Genomic DNA, 18221 nt, shown 5'->3' with positions numbered 1-18221 from the left:
TTCCTCAGCAGATTTGGGAAAGCCAGAAATTTACTAGAACATACATCAAATAGGTGACACCTGAAGATCAAAATTGAGTCTGGCTTCACCCAGATAAAGCCTGCCTCTAACCCAGACTATTTCTCAGAGTTTCTCATGGAACCTAGGAGACAGATTTGCACCGCATTCCTCATAACTTAATAGTATTATTTGCTCAGTTTGAACAGGTGTTCAGTAAACATAACTAACATTTTAAAAAAAAAGATAACATTTGTTAATAATTCCAAACTTGGGCCAAAATGTGTGTTTTTTTTAATATCTCCAAATAATGTTTACAGTTTTACAGTTCCCATTTTACAGATGAAGAAACTGAGAATTTCAGAAGTAATCACACAGCAGCTAAAACACATTGCAACTCAAGAATTTTATCTCATGTCTACATGCCTTGAGATTTTCATTCTTCTTCAGTTAATCATGACCATTCCTGCAGAGAAATCTCACTAGTATTGTTTTTGCAAATCAACTAGATCAGTCTCCCTGGTTAAAAGAATAATACTAATAGTAGACTGTCTAAATTCAGACACTATAGGTCCCAGTTTACATCTTTTCTCCCCTCTGTCCTAAGAGAAAGTTTTTCAATCTTGGCACTACTGATATCTTGGGCTAGAAAACCCCTTTGGGTGGTCTTGTACATTGAAAGATGCTCAGCTGCATCTCTTGGGTTCTACCTACAAGATGCCAGTGGCACGAAGACCCCAAATCATGGCATTCAAAAACATCTCCAGACTTTCCCCTGGAGGACAAAATATCCTCCTTCATTGACAACCACTGGCCTAAGATATCCAACAAGCTCTTGAAACTTTAAGTCAAGAGTCTGCATCCTCTTCTCTTTAATTGAAGTCATTCCACAAGCTCTAAAAGGATCCTTTTTGAATCCCATTAAAAAACTCAGATTCTTTAGCATGACAAACTGTGCCTTCATAATACTGTTCTCCTCTTTGTTGTCATTGTTTAGTTGTCGTTGTTAAGTCATGTCTGACTCTTCTATGACCCCATGGATTGCAGACTGCCAGGCTCCTCTGTCCATGGGATTTCCCAGACAAGAATACTGGAGCAGGTTGCCAATGGATTGAACCCGGGTCTCCTACTTTGGCAGATGGACTCCTTATCACTGAGCCACCTGGGAAACCCCATTTTCCTCTTTAGGAAATTTAATAAACCTCACACTGCCCATTTGTAGTTGCATTTGTTAGGAGTTACTGAGAAATTTCATAAGAGTTTCTCTCCCCATGTACAGATACCCTGAACATCAATCTTAAAAAAGAGAACTGGATGTTAATCCCATCTCCAACATTCATTAGTTGTGCAATCATGAATGAGTTAAGTTCTTTGAAGTTTTCTTATGGACAAAATAAGGATTTTGAGACTCAAAAAGCAAGGCAGTGCTATAAAGGCTAAATATACCTACAGCATAATGACCTTGAGCTGGTAGCTTAATTTCAATAATTTAGCATCTTCATCCATTGAAAACTATGAGTTTGAAAGTTATTGCAGATCCTACGACAGTGAGGGGAGATGAATAATCATTGTCTATTATTTTAACTCTTAATCTATAGTACATTAGCCATCTTCTGCTCACTCAGCACCTGTGAACTGGCTACTCCTTCTGCTCATAATAATATTCCTCCTTAAGTTCACACGGTTCATTCCCTCATCTAGTTCAAGTCACCTTCTCCATGAAATTAACCGAAAATTACCTAGATAAAACACCCCTCCCCAGGCTTTGAGATGATCTTGCTTTGTTTTTCACTTCTTGTAATAATACTATGTTACTAATATTATCTTTATAATATACTGCATTTATTATGCTTCTTGTCTGTTTCCTCCCACTGGAATTCAATCTCCTCAAAAGCAAGAGTCACTTATTTTATTTAACCCAGTTCCTAGAAAAGTGCCTGGCACACATTGGAAATATGTTGAATGACTTAATTCATGGGAAGGCAACCACTCCATCTCTTGCTTTGACAGAAAGGGCCTGTTTTTGGCTATTTTATATACCAGGAACCCATGGATGAATTTGTATGGGAGCTTCTACAGGCTCTTCCTCTGTTTCAGAAAACTAGTCTTGGAACCGCTTATTTCTTTTTATCTTGCATTTAGCTTGATTTTCTGTCTCAATACATGGCACGTTCATCTCTCAATACCCCAATTCTAACATTATTTTGTTTCACTGATTTTCACTTTGGTTTTAAGTAGCAAGAAATTTTTTTAAAATAAAACATTTATGGTAAACATATTTGGGGAAAAGTTAATAAAAGTTATATTCCATCAGTGCACATTTATTTTATAAGTTTAAAACTATAGTATTACAAAGTCAATCCATGAAAACAATGAGATCATTTTGTTGAATAAAATCACTTGAAATCAGGAATTAAGTGTGAGAATGATCACCCTCAGCTAATTTGTTTCCACATTTTTTTTTTACAATATTCAGCAGACTTTGAATCACCTAAGTAAGTATTTGCAAATGGTGATATCTATTAAGAACTCATTTGCTGATCTCAGAATACTTATATAAATATCTCAAGAGCAAAACAGCGGAATAGCAGAAAATGTTTGTGTTGAAAAGTTATAAATCTTTTCAAACTGATTACATTATTGCATTCCTACTGACAAATAAGATATGATACCCACACGAGACTGAAATAAAAAAATAATGAAGCAAGACTCCATATAATGAAAAGGACAGTAAACTAATAAGAGATTCCCAGTGGGGAGAAGAGTTATTGACTGGAGATAGAGATGGGGAGAGCTCAAGGCAGGGTGTGGCAATAGAAATGAAGAGGGTGCTTTAAATCCCAACTCAACTGGCATTAGTATCTTTTTTTTATTTTATATTGGCGCATAGTTGACTAACCGTGATGAGTTAGTTTCAGGTGTATAGCAAAGTGATTCAGTTAGACATATACGTGGATCTGCTCTTCCTCAAATTCTTTTCCCATTCAGGATGTTACAGGATATGGAGCAGTGTTCCCTGTGCTATACAGTAGGTTCTTGTTGGTTATCTATTTTAAGTACACCCGTGGCTGATTCATGTTGATGTATTACTTCACAATATTGTAAAGTAATTATCCTCCAATTAAAATAAATCAATACGGTAGAGTGTACTTGTCATTTCCAAACTCTCAATCTATCCTTTCTGTCATCCCCACCCTTCCTCCATGGTAATCATAAGTTCTGTTTTCTAAGACTGAGAGTATGATTCTATTTGGTAAATAAATTCATTTGTATCATTTGCTTTCTAGATTTGGCATTAGCGTTTTGAATAGACCATGCTCAGTTACAGGGTCCCTTTGTTTGGTAGAGTGATCCAGGGAAAATAAGGTGGATGCTAATGTCTAAGTTCTCTTCTTTTTTAGGCTACTTAAGTAAGTAAGTAAGACTAAATCAACAGAGCTTGAAAAATGTGTATGTCTGTGTATATGTACACATGTGAATGTATACAGCAAACACATGTGGTGTGTGTATAAATGTGTATTTATTGATAGAAACACATACATTACAACCGGATATCTCTGAAACCCTAGTATAGTGACACCTGAAACACCCCACATTCCTCTCTAGACAAATACCCATCCCCCCTATTATAGGAAGGGGGTATATTTAATTATTCAAACAAACTTGTGCAAGAGTATTTCTCTGCTTCCACATTTCATAGCTTGTTTTCACTTTATTTATTGTGCATATTGAACATAATTCTGAAGATTATATTATGCCTAGGACATAATTTTTCAGTTATTCCCTTACTTCGTGTCTCTTGCAGAATGAATTGGGATTTAGTGTTATAAGCAATTATGAGTTTCACACCTTATGCTTATAAAATAATGGAAATATATTTCTTATACTATTTTACATGCTGATCAATGAATGGAGAGCATATAATTTTATCAGTTAGACTATGGCAGCTGGTGAGTACACTTCATTTCCATGCATCCTCCAGGTGATAAAAAATAATGAGTATATCACTGTACTTTACTGTCTTATGTAAATTTTTCATGCAGTTGAAGAGTTATAAAGTCAAAATAAAATTTTAATGGCAGAGAAAGAAACAGCATGATCTTAGAAGGGGGTGTTATCTTTTGCTGGTCTGTTATGAATAAGGGATAAAAAGAAGCTTCTCTTCTGGTCTAACTGTATTGATGCTTTCTTTAACTAGTCTAGGAAACCTACAACCTTTAACTAGTCAGCAAACTACAACCCAGGGGCCAAACCTGGCCCATGACCTGTTCTTATAAATAAAGTTTTATTGGAACACAGTCCTGCTCATCTTCTTATGTATTTTCTGACTGCTTTTGTGCTACAATGGCAGAGTTGAACAGTTGTAAGAGAGATGGTAACGCCTGCCAAATCTACAGCATTTACTATCTGACCCTTACAGAAGAGGTTCGCAGACCCCTGGACTAATCCATTCCCTGCCTCCTAAAGGATGTAGAGCAAATTTTCTTAGGCAACTTAGTGGTCCTAAAATGGGCCCAGCACCATCACCATTAAAGGGTATGTTTAGTCACAGTCAACACTCCCATATATCTGGTTCAACTCTCCTTCAAGCACACAGATAAGCACATTCCCCAGCATACAGTACAGCTATCTGCCTCTCCCTTACTTCCCTCACAAAACTACATGTCCAGCTGTTCGTGCCTGCTGAGGCTTCACCATAGCTTTTGATGTTACTAAGGCAACTGGCGCCTGGACTAGGTTGCTGATACTGGAGGCCAAGGTCATTAATGTCTGTGTCCGTAGTGCTGACAGGTGATGCTGGGAACATGGTAGATGACTACAGTAGTGATGCTTCTGCTGTTGCTGCCAGAATTTCTGTTCCTGTTCATCTCACGATGAATGCTGCCATTGGGATGTAACGTGTACCACTTCCTTACCCTAGTGTCCCAGGCAAGTTCTGGTTTAGTGTTCACCTTTCTCTAATAGCCAGTTCATGGAGGATTTATAGAGTCCAAGACTCTATAAATAAACACTCTATAAAAATAGACTTCCTTGGTGGCTCAGATGGTAAAGTGTCTGTCTACAATGCGGGAGACCCGGGTTCGATCCCTGGGTGGGGAAGATCTCCTGGAGAAGGAAATGGCAACCCACTCCAGTATTCTTGCCTGGAAAATCCCATGGATGGAGGAGCCTGATAGGCTATAGTCCATGGGGTCGCAAAGAGTCGGACACGACTGAGCGACTTCACTTACTTATAGAGTCCCAGAGGAAAGGGATGGAGCAAATCCCTCCTCCTTCTGCTGAATGATGTCTTGTCATGGGACCAAATTTCCATCTTATTCTCTCCCTCAATACAGATTCACTCCCATGAAGCACCCAAGACCATCACATAAATTAATATCAGGAGATTCTACCATCTTCTGGCTCCCAAGTCCTCCAAACTTACCCAGGTTTAGCAGTTTCTCAGGACTGGGATGGGGTAATTTGGAACCTGGTTTTTTGGGTTGTTTTTTTTTTTTTTTTTGGTAAATTTTTATTGTAGTTAGTTGCTTTACAAAGTTGCATTGGTTTCTGTTGTATAGCAAAGTGATTCAGCTCTATGTATCCATATATCCCCTCTTTTTTATTTCCGTCCATTCAGGTTACCACAGGGCATCGAGTAGGGTTCTCTGTGCTATACAGTAGGTTGTCATTAGTTATCTACTTTATGTGTGCATGTGTATTAAGTTGCTTCAGTCGTGTCCAACCCTATAGACTGTAGCCCGCCACGCTCCTCTGTCCATGGAATTCTCCAGACAAGAATACTGGAGTCGACTGCCATGCCTTCTCCAGGGGATCTTCCCAACCCAGGGATCAAACCCACATCTCTTACATCTCCTGTGTCAGCAGGCAGGTTCTTTACCACTAGCACCACCTGGGAAACTCTTACCTGCTTTATACATAGTATCAATAGTTCATATAGGTCAATCCCAAACTCAGTTCATCCCACCCACCCCCCCACCACGTCCCGCCTTAGCATCCCTATGCTTGTTCTCTATATCTTTCTCTATTTCTGCTTTGTAAATAAGATCGTCTGCACCAATTTCTTCAGATCCCACATATATGCATTAATATATGATATTTGTTTTCTCTTTCTGACTTCACTCTGCATGACAGTCTCTAGAACCTGTGCTCTAGCCTATGGCATTTAAAAATCTCCTGGGATTCTATCAGCCACAGTTTTCTGCTCGATGCTTTGGATGACCTTCTAAGGAAGATGGTCTGTCGACAATTGCTTTCTAGCAGGCAGGGGGCAGAGGTGGGAGTGGGGAGGTTTTCATCTTCTATGCAGGGAGGATTATTAAATTCAGCAACCATCCCCTGGCAGGGGCTGTGTCTTCATGAGCTCATGGGCATGTGTAGTGAGATACAGTAAGGTCCCCCATCAGATATCTGAGGATACAGATGTGCAGAGTTACTATTACAGGACAAGAATGCTGAGCACCTGCAGAGACTGGACTGTAATTAGACAAAGGTTCTAAACAACCTGGATACTATTTATAAATGTGTCCATGCACTTATTTGACCAAAGCCATCCAGAGCTAAGGGTAACTCCCAATACTGCTTTTAGGTATTCAGGAAAGCTGTAACTTATTCCTGGCAAGATAAAAGAAACCACTTTCTTGAGGAGATCCCCCGTTTTTCCAGAACCCTGGATTCCTTTCAATCTGCTTTCATCTTTCCCTGTCACACATTGCAGAACATTTTGAAACTGTGACAATGTGCTGTGCCTTTAGTATCCTGCCTTTTGCATCTTCACACATAACCTACAGGTTTCCTTATTGGTCATGAGGACTAGCTTAGTGCCTGTGCAGGCGCCCTGGTTGGTCCCTTGTGGGTCCAAGGACTTATAAACTGCAGGCAATCAGATTGAGATGAATCGTGACAAGTGAAAGTGAAAGTTTTAGTCTCTGAGTCATGTCTGACTCTGAGACTCCAAGGACTTTAGCCCACCAGGCTCCTATAACCATGGAACTCTTCAGGCAAAATACTGGAGTTGGGTGCCATTGCCTTCTCCAGGGGATCTTCCTGACCCAGGAATCGAACCCAGGTCTCCTGTATGCAGGCAGATTCTTTACCATCTGAACCACCATGAAAGCCCTAGAGATGGACCACAGTCACCTTATACACTTTGGCTAGCTACACGGATGCTTCCCCTGTGTCAGGATTCTGCTTTCCTGTTATCTCCCCAGAAGAGTTACTGCCAAGGGACTGAGAATAACCCAGCTGACATACAGTGGGGGAAACTTTGGAAATGGGAGATGAGAGTCCATGGTTATATTCTTTTTCCTTTCTCCCCAATACTGACTATTTAAACAGAAAAAAAGAAGTTCATGCAGACATTTGGAAGACATATTAAAATAAGTGATCAGTCCTACTTTCAAAAAGCTGTGACCAAGGGAGGCGATAGGTGCATATGTATGAGTGATTCATTTTGCTGTGCTATAGAAACTAATGCAACATTGTCAAGCAACTATTTTTGCTGTCCAGTTGCTCAGTCGTGTTGGACTCTTTGCAACCACATGAACATCAGCATACCACGCTTCCCTATCCTTCACTATCTCCTGGAGTTTGCTCAAACGCATGTCCATTGAGTTGGTGATGCCATTCAACTATCTCATCTTCTGTCACCTAAGCAACTATACTCCAATAAAAAAAAAAACTAAAAATAATATTGATATAAATATCTTTATGATCATGTAATTTGGAGAGATTGATAAAAGCAGGTATACTAAGACAAAAAGAAAGAAAGAAAGAAAGAAAAGCAGTGACCAGATAGGTAATAGATCCCTTTGTATCTGCTTTTTCTCCTTTCCCACTTAATTTCCTTTTTCTTCTCATTCCTGCTTCCTAAAAATTGTTCCCCTCTATAAAATATTAGCACATAGCTTGTGCCCCAGGCTCTGTTTTCTAGGGAAGCTATTCTGAGGCAATCCCCAAAGTTTTATCTTGGTAGAAAAAGAATGTGTAGTTCAAATGAATTAGCACCTGAACCCTCAAGGTTTGAAATAGGATATATATTGGAGAGTGTAGGGAGGTGATAGAATGGGAGAGAAAAGCGAGAAAAACTGACTATTGTTCTGCCCTCGCCAGTATAGAAGCTTAAGGCTAAACACTGAACTTTCCTGAATCTCAGTTTCCCTGACCCTAAAAGTGAAGTGAAGTCACTCAGTCATGCCCGACTCTTTGCGACCCCATGGACTGTAACCTGCCAGGCTCCTCCATCCATTGGATTTCCCAGGCAAGAAAACTGGAGTGGGTTGCCATTTCCTCCTCCAGGGGATCTTCCCGACCCAGCGATTGAACCGGGGTCTCCCGCATTACAGGCAGACTCCTTAAAGTCTTAGCCACCAAGGAAGACTCTAAAAGAGGGAAATTAAAAGCTTCTGGGCAGTAAGAAAGAAATGAGATAATGGACAGGAAGTAAGATAGATTATGTCAAAATTAATCTATTGATCATGGAGTCAGACAAACCTTGGTTGGAATCCCGGATCCACCTTTTACAGGGTATGTCAGTTTTGGCAAGTTAGTACTCAACTTCAACATAGCACTTAGTTCATAGAATCACTGAATTACAAACAAAAGAATGCATGCAAAGTGCATACTTAGCACAATGCCTAGAATAGGGCTGCCACTAGATGCTACCTACTCTTGTCTTTTAAATTATTTGTGATGCTTAAAGTATTATAAACACAATAGCTACTACTAACCCATTATAATTTTGATAATTTCCTTTTTCATAAAGTGCATTTCTGTCTTTGATGCTAAATGGAAACTATGTCTTCTCCAAATGAAATGATTCTGATGACAGGCATAAGTAACCAGATTAGAGATTTTTCCATTTAATGCTTGCACTGGTATCACAATGAGAAGCTGTATAATGGAATTTTTGGAATTGAAGTAAATGTTATACAGAAATGAATCCAAAGTTTCAAGAAGCTTCTTTATGTGTCAGGAACTAGTTACTACGAAAACATTTTTCTTCCAGGAGCTTGCACTTCAGGAAGAAAGACAAGGGAAGCAATTTACTTGACTGTGATTGAACAAATACAAAGTATTATATCCGACAGAGACATCTAACATAGTTTTGAGCAGCACTGACCGATTGGGATTCATACAAACAACGTTTTAATAATAAAAGCTGACAAAGGAAACAGACACATTTCCCGTATTGTTTTGAAGAAAAGAAACGTTTAAAGAAAGAAAATGGTCGGATGGACACCAACGTGGGAAGCGGGTGGGATGAACAGGGAGATTGGGATTGACGGATATACACTATTGAGACATAAAATAGATAACTAGTGAGAACCTGCTGAATGGCACAGGGACCCCTACCGACTGTTCTGTGGCAACCTAAATGGGAAGGAAATCCAAAAAAGAGCAGATACGTGTATACATATAGCTGATTCACTGCTGTACGGGAGAAACTAACACAATATTATAAAACAACTCAACTCCAATACAAATTTTTTTTTAAATGGCAGAGAACCAAAGTAAAATAAAGTTTTAAAAAAGGAAAAGAAACGGTTTGGTAAACAAAGATGAGAGAGTCTATCTTTAACTCCATCAAGGAACAATCGGAACTTGTTACCTTCCACCAGGAAAAAGCTTAGAAGGCTGAAAATCTGGAGAGGAACAGAGTGTTAGAAATAGTCTTTCCACAATGCTGACACACATTTCTGAGCCCCACATATTTCCAGAATCTTCTTTACCTGAAGAACTGGTTAGGAAGTCTGTCTAAACTCCTCTTGTAGTCTCTTGTGACTCAGGATGAAATCTATATGTTTAGGATGAGCTGAGAAGAGGGTCTCAGTCCACAATACCCACAAGAATTTCCCACAAGAATCACAAAGTGATCAGACAAACAGAAAGTCAATGACGGCCTACATCTCTAAATTCAAGGACAAGTGGATGTTCAACAAATAATAACATTTGCCAGCGGCGGGAATGGAAGCCATCTCTTTCATACTGCAGAAACAGCAGTAAAATATAAAAAGATTAACAGGTGTTCGATACAAACTATTCCCCTGAATTTGCCTGGTTTCCTTTCCTCTGCCTGGGGGATGACAGAACTAAGTAAAAGCACTCACTGAGGATTCTTAGAACATTACTGTGAGGTGGAAAGCAGAAAACAATAGATATTTATTTTGGTAAAATACAGACTCTATAGAGTGTATGAGCTTTTTGGGTGGAAAAAAACTTTTTCATCTCAATTCTATTCCCAGAAAGAATCTCAATATTTCAAGAAAGAATTTCCTTTATAGTATGCAGATCTCTAGCTCACCCTGCAGGGCAAAAGATATCGTCATTTCTATTATGATTAGTAGTAGTAACTAATTTTTATTGGGAGCTTAGTACATGCCAACACTATGCTCACTCTTTTACATAGCTTAGTTTGATGGCTCAGATGGTAAAGAATTCACTTGCAATGCAGGAGATGTGTGTTTGATCCCTAGGTCAGGGAGATCCTCTGGAGAAGGAAATGGCAGTTACTCTTGCCTGGGAATTACCATGGACAGAGTGGGCTACAGTCCATGGGGTTGCAAGGAGTCAGACACAACTGAGCAACTAACAGTTCACTAAGAGTCAGATCAGGGGAAGGGGAAGGAGAAGATTTGGGGGAGGGAATGGTCAATCCTTAGAAACAGAGTGAGTGAATGAGTGAGTGAATGAGAGGAATGAGATCTTCTATGTAAGTCACTGATTTTGGCAATAAGGTCTTGACCCTGCCAAGACATCTAGGAAGCATGAAAATTACTTCTGGAATTGTTCTTCTGAAAAACAGGAGACTGAGGCATTTACCACTGTCTTCCAACTACCAATGGTTCAAGGCTATCGTTTCTGGGCTGACTCTGCATGTGAGCTGAAGGGACTACCAAGGTTTGGAGAAGGCCCTCAGGAAAAAAAAAAAAAAAAAAAAAAAACCAGGGAGATAAGCAATGCTTGAGGTGGGATGTGGTCAATATGAATCAAAAGCCTTCATCAAAGAGTGGGCTAAAATCAGAAGTGAGTCAAAAAGAGGTTGAAAAGGCAACAAGACAGTCTGCGATAAGACTTATTTTCTTAATCCTCATAACACACTGTTATACTGTTATCATCCCCATTTACTTATGAGGATATTAAAACCCAGAGACATTCTATAATTTGCCCCACTTCACAGAGCCAGTAAATGGTAGACCAGGACTTCAAACTCAAGCAGACGATCCTAAAACATGAAGTCTTAATCACCTCATTATCTGCCACCAGTAATCAGATTTCCACAAGTTCTTATCCAAGAGATTTATTTTTACCATGCTAAGAAATGTGGCTTCCCAGGGTGGCTCAAATGGTAAAGAATCTGCCTGCAATATGGGAGACCTAGGTTCAATCCCTGGGTCGGGAAGATCCCCTGGAGAAAGCCATGGAAACACACTCCAGTAATTTTGCCTGGAGAATCCCATGGACAGAGGAGGCTGGTGGGCTACAGTCCATGGGGTCACAAAGAGTTGGACATGACTGAGCAACTAGTACTCACTTTACTTTCAAGATATACAAAGAAGAACTTCCCTGGTGGTCCAATGGTGAACACTTCAAGCTTCCAATCCAGGGGATGCAGGTTCGAATCCTGCTCAGGGAGCTAAGATACCACATGCTTCAGGGCACAGGCTAAAAAGTAAAATTAGAAAAGAAACATTTTAAAAGACATGCCTCTTAGGAGAATAAAATAAACTTACTGACAGCTTCCAAATTGAAAGAAAGGAAGAAAAGAAATACACAGAAACATTTTCCAAGTAGGAAACTCATGGCTAACTAGACTTCCTTAACACATCTTTAAGAAGGTACATTTAGGATTGAGTTGAAATTGTGGTTACACTCAGGTGAGAACTGAGTATGACACTTCTGATGAAAGTTTCTAATAAAACTATCTACCTGGATTTCTGGATTGGCCTCCTGGGGTTATTTGTGCAGGAATTCCTATTCACAAAGATATGATTTTTCATAGTTATCATATGTATGTTAAAGCCTTAGGATAGGCTGTCTCCATTATAGAAATATGACGATTGTTTTAAGGGAATGAAGTAAGCTGCTTTTCCTATTCCACTGAGAAAAGAACATAACTTAAAACAGTCTCCTGAGCTTCTAAGTTTTGAGATGATGCACAATTTCTAAACATGAGAAAGAAAGCCTACTTTATGAGATAGGTAAGTAAGGAAGGTTCTAAGTTATGAAAGAAAAAAAAATCCCTGAATGATAGTCAACAAAAGAGCTCTGCAGGGTGTGTTACGTATTGAAATGCATAGACTCATACATGAGGTGATTGCATGTATATCCATGGGATCAGGGATAATCAGTAAAAATGATGCTATTGATAATTTCACTGAATTAACAGGTGTAAACCTGGGCTACCCTGAGAAAGTGAGAAGGCACCCCATTCACAGAGCAAGAGGATAGACCTGTATTTCTCCCACTGTTACTGGGCCGTGAGACTCATGCTGAGTGTTTGCAGATTCTTGAGCCCTATCCCTTACTTGCTATAGCAGAATCTCAGATATCAGTTCAGTTCAGTCATTCAGTCGTGTCCGATTCTTTGCGACCCCATGAACTGCAGCACGCCAGGCCTCCCTGTCCATCACCAACTCCCAGAGTCCACCCAAACCCATGTCCATCGAGTCGGTGATGCCATTCAACCATCTCATCCTCTGTCATTCCCTTCTCCTCCTGCCCTCAATCTTTCCCAGTATCAGGGTCTTTTCAAATGAGTCAGCTCTTCGCATCAGGTGGCCAAAGTATTGGAGTTTCAGCTTCAGCATTAGTCCTTCCAATGAATATTCAGGACTGATCTCCTTTAGGATGGACTGGTTGGATCTCCTTGCAGTCCAAGGGACTCTCAGGAGTCTTCTCCAACACCACAATTAAAAAGCATCAATTCTTCAGTGCTCAGGTTTCTTTATAGTCCAACTCTCACATCCATACAGGACTACTGGAAAAACCATAGCCTTGACTAGACAGACATTTGTTGACAAAGTAAGGTCTCTGCTTTTTAATATGCTGTCTAGGTTGGTCATAACTTTCCTTCCAAGGAGTAAGCGTCTTTTAATTTCATGACTGCACTCACCATCTGCAGTGATTTTGGAGCCCAGGAAAATAAAGTCAGTCACTGTTTCCACTGTATCCCCATCTACTTGCCATGAAGTGATGGGACCAGATGCCATGATCTTAGTTTTCTGAATGTTGAGCCTTAAGCCAACGTTTTCACTCTCCTCTTTCACTTTCATCAAGAGGCTCTTTAGTTCTTCTTCACTTTCTTCCATAAGGGTGGTATGGGGCTCAAAAATTTGAATCTTAACCATTCTTCCAGATGAGTCTTCAACGTACTGAAGTTCATGTACCAGTGACTGAGAAAATCAAGTTCATTGTTTCCGTATATATGTGCATATAATTAACATAGAAATATAAACACTAAAATAAGTCAGTGTCATGATTTGTTGTTCAGTCACTCAGTCGTGTCCAACTCTTTGCGATCCCATGAACTGCAGCATGCTAGGCTTCCCTGTCCTTCACCATCTCTCATAGTTTGCTCAAACTCATGTCCATTGAGTCAATGATGCCATCCAACCATCTGGTCCTCTGTCATCTCCTTCTCCTCCTGCCTGCAATCTTTCCCAGCATCAGTATTATGATTAAGACCATAAAAACTGGGAAGAAAACAACTTTATTGATCTCATGTATTCATTAATGTGTACAGTACATATATATCGAGTCCCCAGTAAATGTGAGTTTGATAGTAGGGAAAATAATGTAAAAAGATGAAAAATAATTAAAGATAATGTATTTCCTGCTTTCTCTGAATGTATAGTCTAGAATGGGAGACTGTAGTGTAAATAACAACAATAAAACAAACAACAATTACAATTCATACTCAAAGATGATGAGGAAATTAAGATATAATATTAAGGACTTCCTTGGTGGTCTAGTGGTTAAGACTCTGCACTCTCAATGCAGGGAACCTGGGTTCAATCCCTGGTCAGGGAACTAGATTTTATGTGCCACAGCAAAGATCCCATGTGCAGCAACTAACACCCAGCACAGCCAAATAAATAAATTAAAATAAATGAATGTTTTCTAAAAAGAGATAATACTAGATTACAAACTTACAGAGGACAATGAACTCTATCTAACATATGCCAGAATACACTGCAGAGTGACCAACTCTGCTTTTGCCCAGAAACAGAAAACTCTGGTTTGCCCAGAGCTGAGGGGTTTCCAGGACACAGAACTGTCAGTGCTGAAACCAGGAAAGCCTGGGCAAATCAGGACAAGCTGATCACCCTGTTAGTGAAAAAAGGCAATCAAAAGAGGGTCTAGTAAAACTGAATATGTAACTGAATAAGGTTAGCAGAAGGTATTCCCTTCTATTGAGGTCTATCACTTTTCTAGTTCTGTACAAGAAGAAGAGGAAACTGAGGCTCAGAGAGGATAATTACTTTGCTCCAGATCCCACAGCTGGAAACAGCTGAGCTGGACCTGGAACAGGCATGCAGGGCTGTTTGAATCCAAAGGCCCCAGAGTAAGGAAAGAGGAGGCTCTAAGTTCTTTGCTCAAAACCTCCAAAGAGGCAAAAATGTGAAACTACGATTGAATTCTTCATCCTGGGGAAACCAGCCATGTCTTATTCAGGGAAGGCCACTTTGTTTTTATTAACACACACACACACAGACAAACAAGATAGTCCGCTTGCCTCCCTCCCTCCAGCATTTGCTTTGAAGCTGAACAGAGGCTCCAGAGGGAGCAGGAATGTTTCCAGCAGCTGTTTCTCAAACACCTAACTTCATTTCAGATCAGAGCTGGGGTTTGAAGCTCTTAAAACCTTGTTGCTTCAATCACATGAGAGCAGAAGCATTCAACACAATCAGGGCCTCCCCAGCAGCCTATCTGATGCTCCTTCTGGTACTGGGTGCCTCGAGCACAATGTGATGTGGGACTGTTTGTTAAATCCACTGTCAACGTCTCTCCAACGTATTCCCTCTAAGAAAGGCAAACTGAGAGAGGAGGCAGGACCTCTCTCAGACCTCCTCTTCATCTTGCTCTGTCTCTCTCTCCCCACTTTCCTTTCCCATTCTCTGATTAAGTAGTATTTAAATTCCAAAGAGAATGAGAAAAATGACATGTGCTCTTCCTAAAAACATGAAATCAGCATTTTGCCTTATTTGATGAGATCCTTTTTTGTAGGAAGTCAAATTTTATAGCGTGGAAACTCTTCCCCCTGCCCAAATGTATTTCCCTCTTTTGCTCCCCATCAACATCATTAGAAAGTTGATATGATTGGTTCCATCTGGGTTCGCACATTTTTATTAATACATATATGTCCATAAGGGGTTCCCAGTGGCTCAGTGGTAAAGAATCTGCCTGCCAATGCAGGAGACACGGGTTCAATCCCCGGTTCAGGAAGATCCCCTGGAGAAGGAAATGGCAACCCACTCCAGTATTCTTGCCTGGGAAATCCCATGGACAGAGGAGCCTGGTGGGCTACAGTCCACGGGGTCACCAAGAGCCAGACACAGCTTACCAACTAAACAGTAACAACATATGTCCATAATCAATAGGAACTATCGTTGGGTGAGTTATTCTCTCACTCTTCATTAATAATATCCTATATACCACTACTTAGATCTTACATTTTTATTGCATCTTGTTGTTTTTATAGGGGCAGTCATGTGAACACATGACAAATTAGCACATTGATTCTGTTGCTTTATGGTATTCCGTCACATGAATATTGCAGTTTCTTTTTTTTTAACCCCCGGTGTTAAATGCTTAAATTATCATTTTTCACTCCCTCTTGCATTTTTCTACTTCTACAATAACCCTATGAGGTAGATTTTACTTTATGATCTCCATTATCCAGAAAAGAAAATCAAGGATGAGACCAATCAAAGACTTCAAATCTATACCACTAATTTGTGAACCACTGGAATCAAGAAATGGGTTGGAGGAATTGTTTGTTTTCCATATCCAATAGACTCCACAAAAAGGGAGGAATGGAAAAACAGCAATTACATTACCACGTCAACACTGAATTCAAAGGTATTTGCTTTCCACGCTTCTATCTACAGGATTTAGCAGGGTGCAAGCAAGTAAGGAGTGCTAAACAAATATGTATTAAATCATTGAGCTGAAAAGACAAGACCGAGTCTCAGGAGGTTCTAAGATAACCTGTCACAGACACAGCCCTAGAGGCAAAGAGCCCTTGTTCTACGCATACATAATCAAACATGGAACCAGAGAACCAAAACACGTTGAGAGTGAAAAACAGCTGGGTGGGCAGAACACGGCATTTTGAACACATCCCAACAATACAAGCCAGAGCCAATGGCCTGGGATCTGACATGTCATTAGTGGACATGTTAGTGTTTGAGTCATTCACACTCAAAGGAGGTGCGAGAGAGCAAGCCCAGGAATTGTCACCGGGTCATGAAATAGTACCACATTTTAGAAAAAAGCAATCCTTTCTCACATAAAGTAAACTGACTTATTATAAACCATCAGTTTCTTCTACCATACGACCCTAAACATATGCATTTTAATCTTTTGTCTCGGTGCACAGGACTAGCCAATGAGTTATGAGTGTAACTGACTGTCATTCACAAACACTTGGTCTATACACAAATGTAAGATTAAATGAGACCCAACACTTAAAACGCTGGGTACAGCACCTGGCACATAAAAAGCATTGAATTGAGATTCATTTCAGGAGTATTATAAAGAGGGAAGGACGCTCCTTTTATATTCAAAGACTAGAAAAACAATTTCTTCCCTTAACAAACATTACCAACAAAGGACAGTGAAGTTTACTCTGTGTGTGTGTGTTGGGGAGACAACCTGAGATGCAAATTGTTTTGTTATTGCTGATTATTTTCCTGAATTATCAACCTGTGTTTATAATCAAGTAAACTCAGGCAAACCTCTAACCAGAACCTTTTTTTTTAAGAGCTTCCTGAGAGGCTTAATAGACAGTAACAAGGAAATTCATATTTTCCTCAAGCAGTGCTCAAGGCAAGCCCATTTTACTATTTTTCAAAGCCTAATGTCTCCATCCAGGGAAAACGAACTGAATTGCTCTAGAGCACGAGACGGACACTAGACTCATCCACACCTTGGGACGCTGCGTGCACTGCAGGAAATGGGGACAGGATCCTGCCGCCTGCTGCTTCGTTGTTATTGGGATGTATTAAATCCTTCTTTCCCATCCAAGCAATTTGCTCTTCCAGATGTATTTCTAAAGTGTATTTTGGTTTTAATAAAGTACTAAGTATTTAAGCCACATTGTAAGACAGACTGCCAGTCACTCAGAACTGCGGATTTGACACTGGAATCTCCCAGTGATAGAGTGACATCAGCCAACCACCCAGAAGTCAGAGCTCTGTGTGTGTGAGGTGGGGTGTGAGTATTTGTTCAGTCACAGACAGAAACTGGAGAAAGGTCGGGCCCAACCCACATATCCCAGATCTGTGGAAGTCTCAGCGGGCAATGAAACAAAGATAGCATCAGTCTCATCTCCCACTTGGCAAAAAAATGAAAGTAAGGCTATTTATCCTCGACCCACAGGTAAAAAAATATCCCTCATATTTCCTGTGTGGGTTGAGACCTGGACACAGAGATAGACTGAAGCTCAGTTGGACTGGCAGTTTGAGAGGGAAAAGTGAAAAAGTGAAAGTGTTCGTCATTCAGTCATGTCCAACTCTTTGCAATCCCACAGACTGTAGCCCATCAGCCTCCTCTGTCCATGGAATTCTCCAGGCAAGAACCCTGGAGTGGATTATCACTTCCTTCTCCAGGGCATCTTCCCAACCCAGGGACTGAACCCGGGTCTCCCGCACTGCAGGTGGATTCTTTACCATCTGAGCCACCAGGGAAGTCAGAAACAGGTAGGGTCTTCTTAATGTGGCGGTCGAGAGAGGGGTGAGGTCAGTAATTCTTAAATTGGGCTGCTCATGAGAATCAACTGGGAAATTTTTAAAACTGCCTGATGCTCAGAAGCAAGCACAGACTATGAAAGAGCTTCAGAGGTGGCTAAGCACTGGCATTTTTGAAAAGTTTCCCGAGTGATTATAACGTGCAGCAAGGTGATATAAGTAAATCTGGACACAATCATTTTCCTGCCCAAGAGTAAACATGCGCTGCACCCACAATGAGTGAAAATACACCGGCCTTTTCACCATCTCGAA

The 18221-nt window shown here is 40.3% G+C and overlaps 1 non-coding gene across 1 annotated transcript; it reads left to right on the top strand.

Annotated features, from left to right (window-relative positions):
- Nucleotides 1-13955: 13955 nt before the first annotated feature.
- TRNAE-CUC (transfer RNA glutamic acid (anticodon CUC)) lies at nt 13956-14028 on the top strand. Its single transcript has one exon. It is a non-coding gene; the product is annotated as a tRNA-Glu (tRNA).
- The last annotated feature ends 4193 nt before the right edge of the window (nt 14029-18221 follow it).

This window comes from Muntiacus reevesi, chromosome 2 (assembly GCF_963930625.1).
Source record: "Muntiacus reevesi chromosome 2, mMunRee1.1, whole genome shotgun sequence".
NCBI lineage: Eukaryota > Metazoa > Chordata > Mammalia > Artiodactyla > Cervidae > Muntiacus > Muntiacus reevesi.
This window is presented reverse-complemented; position numbering and strand designations above follow the sequence as displayed.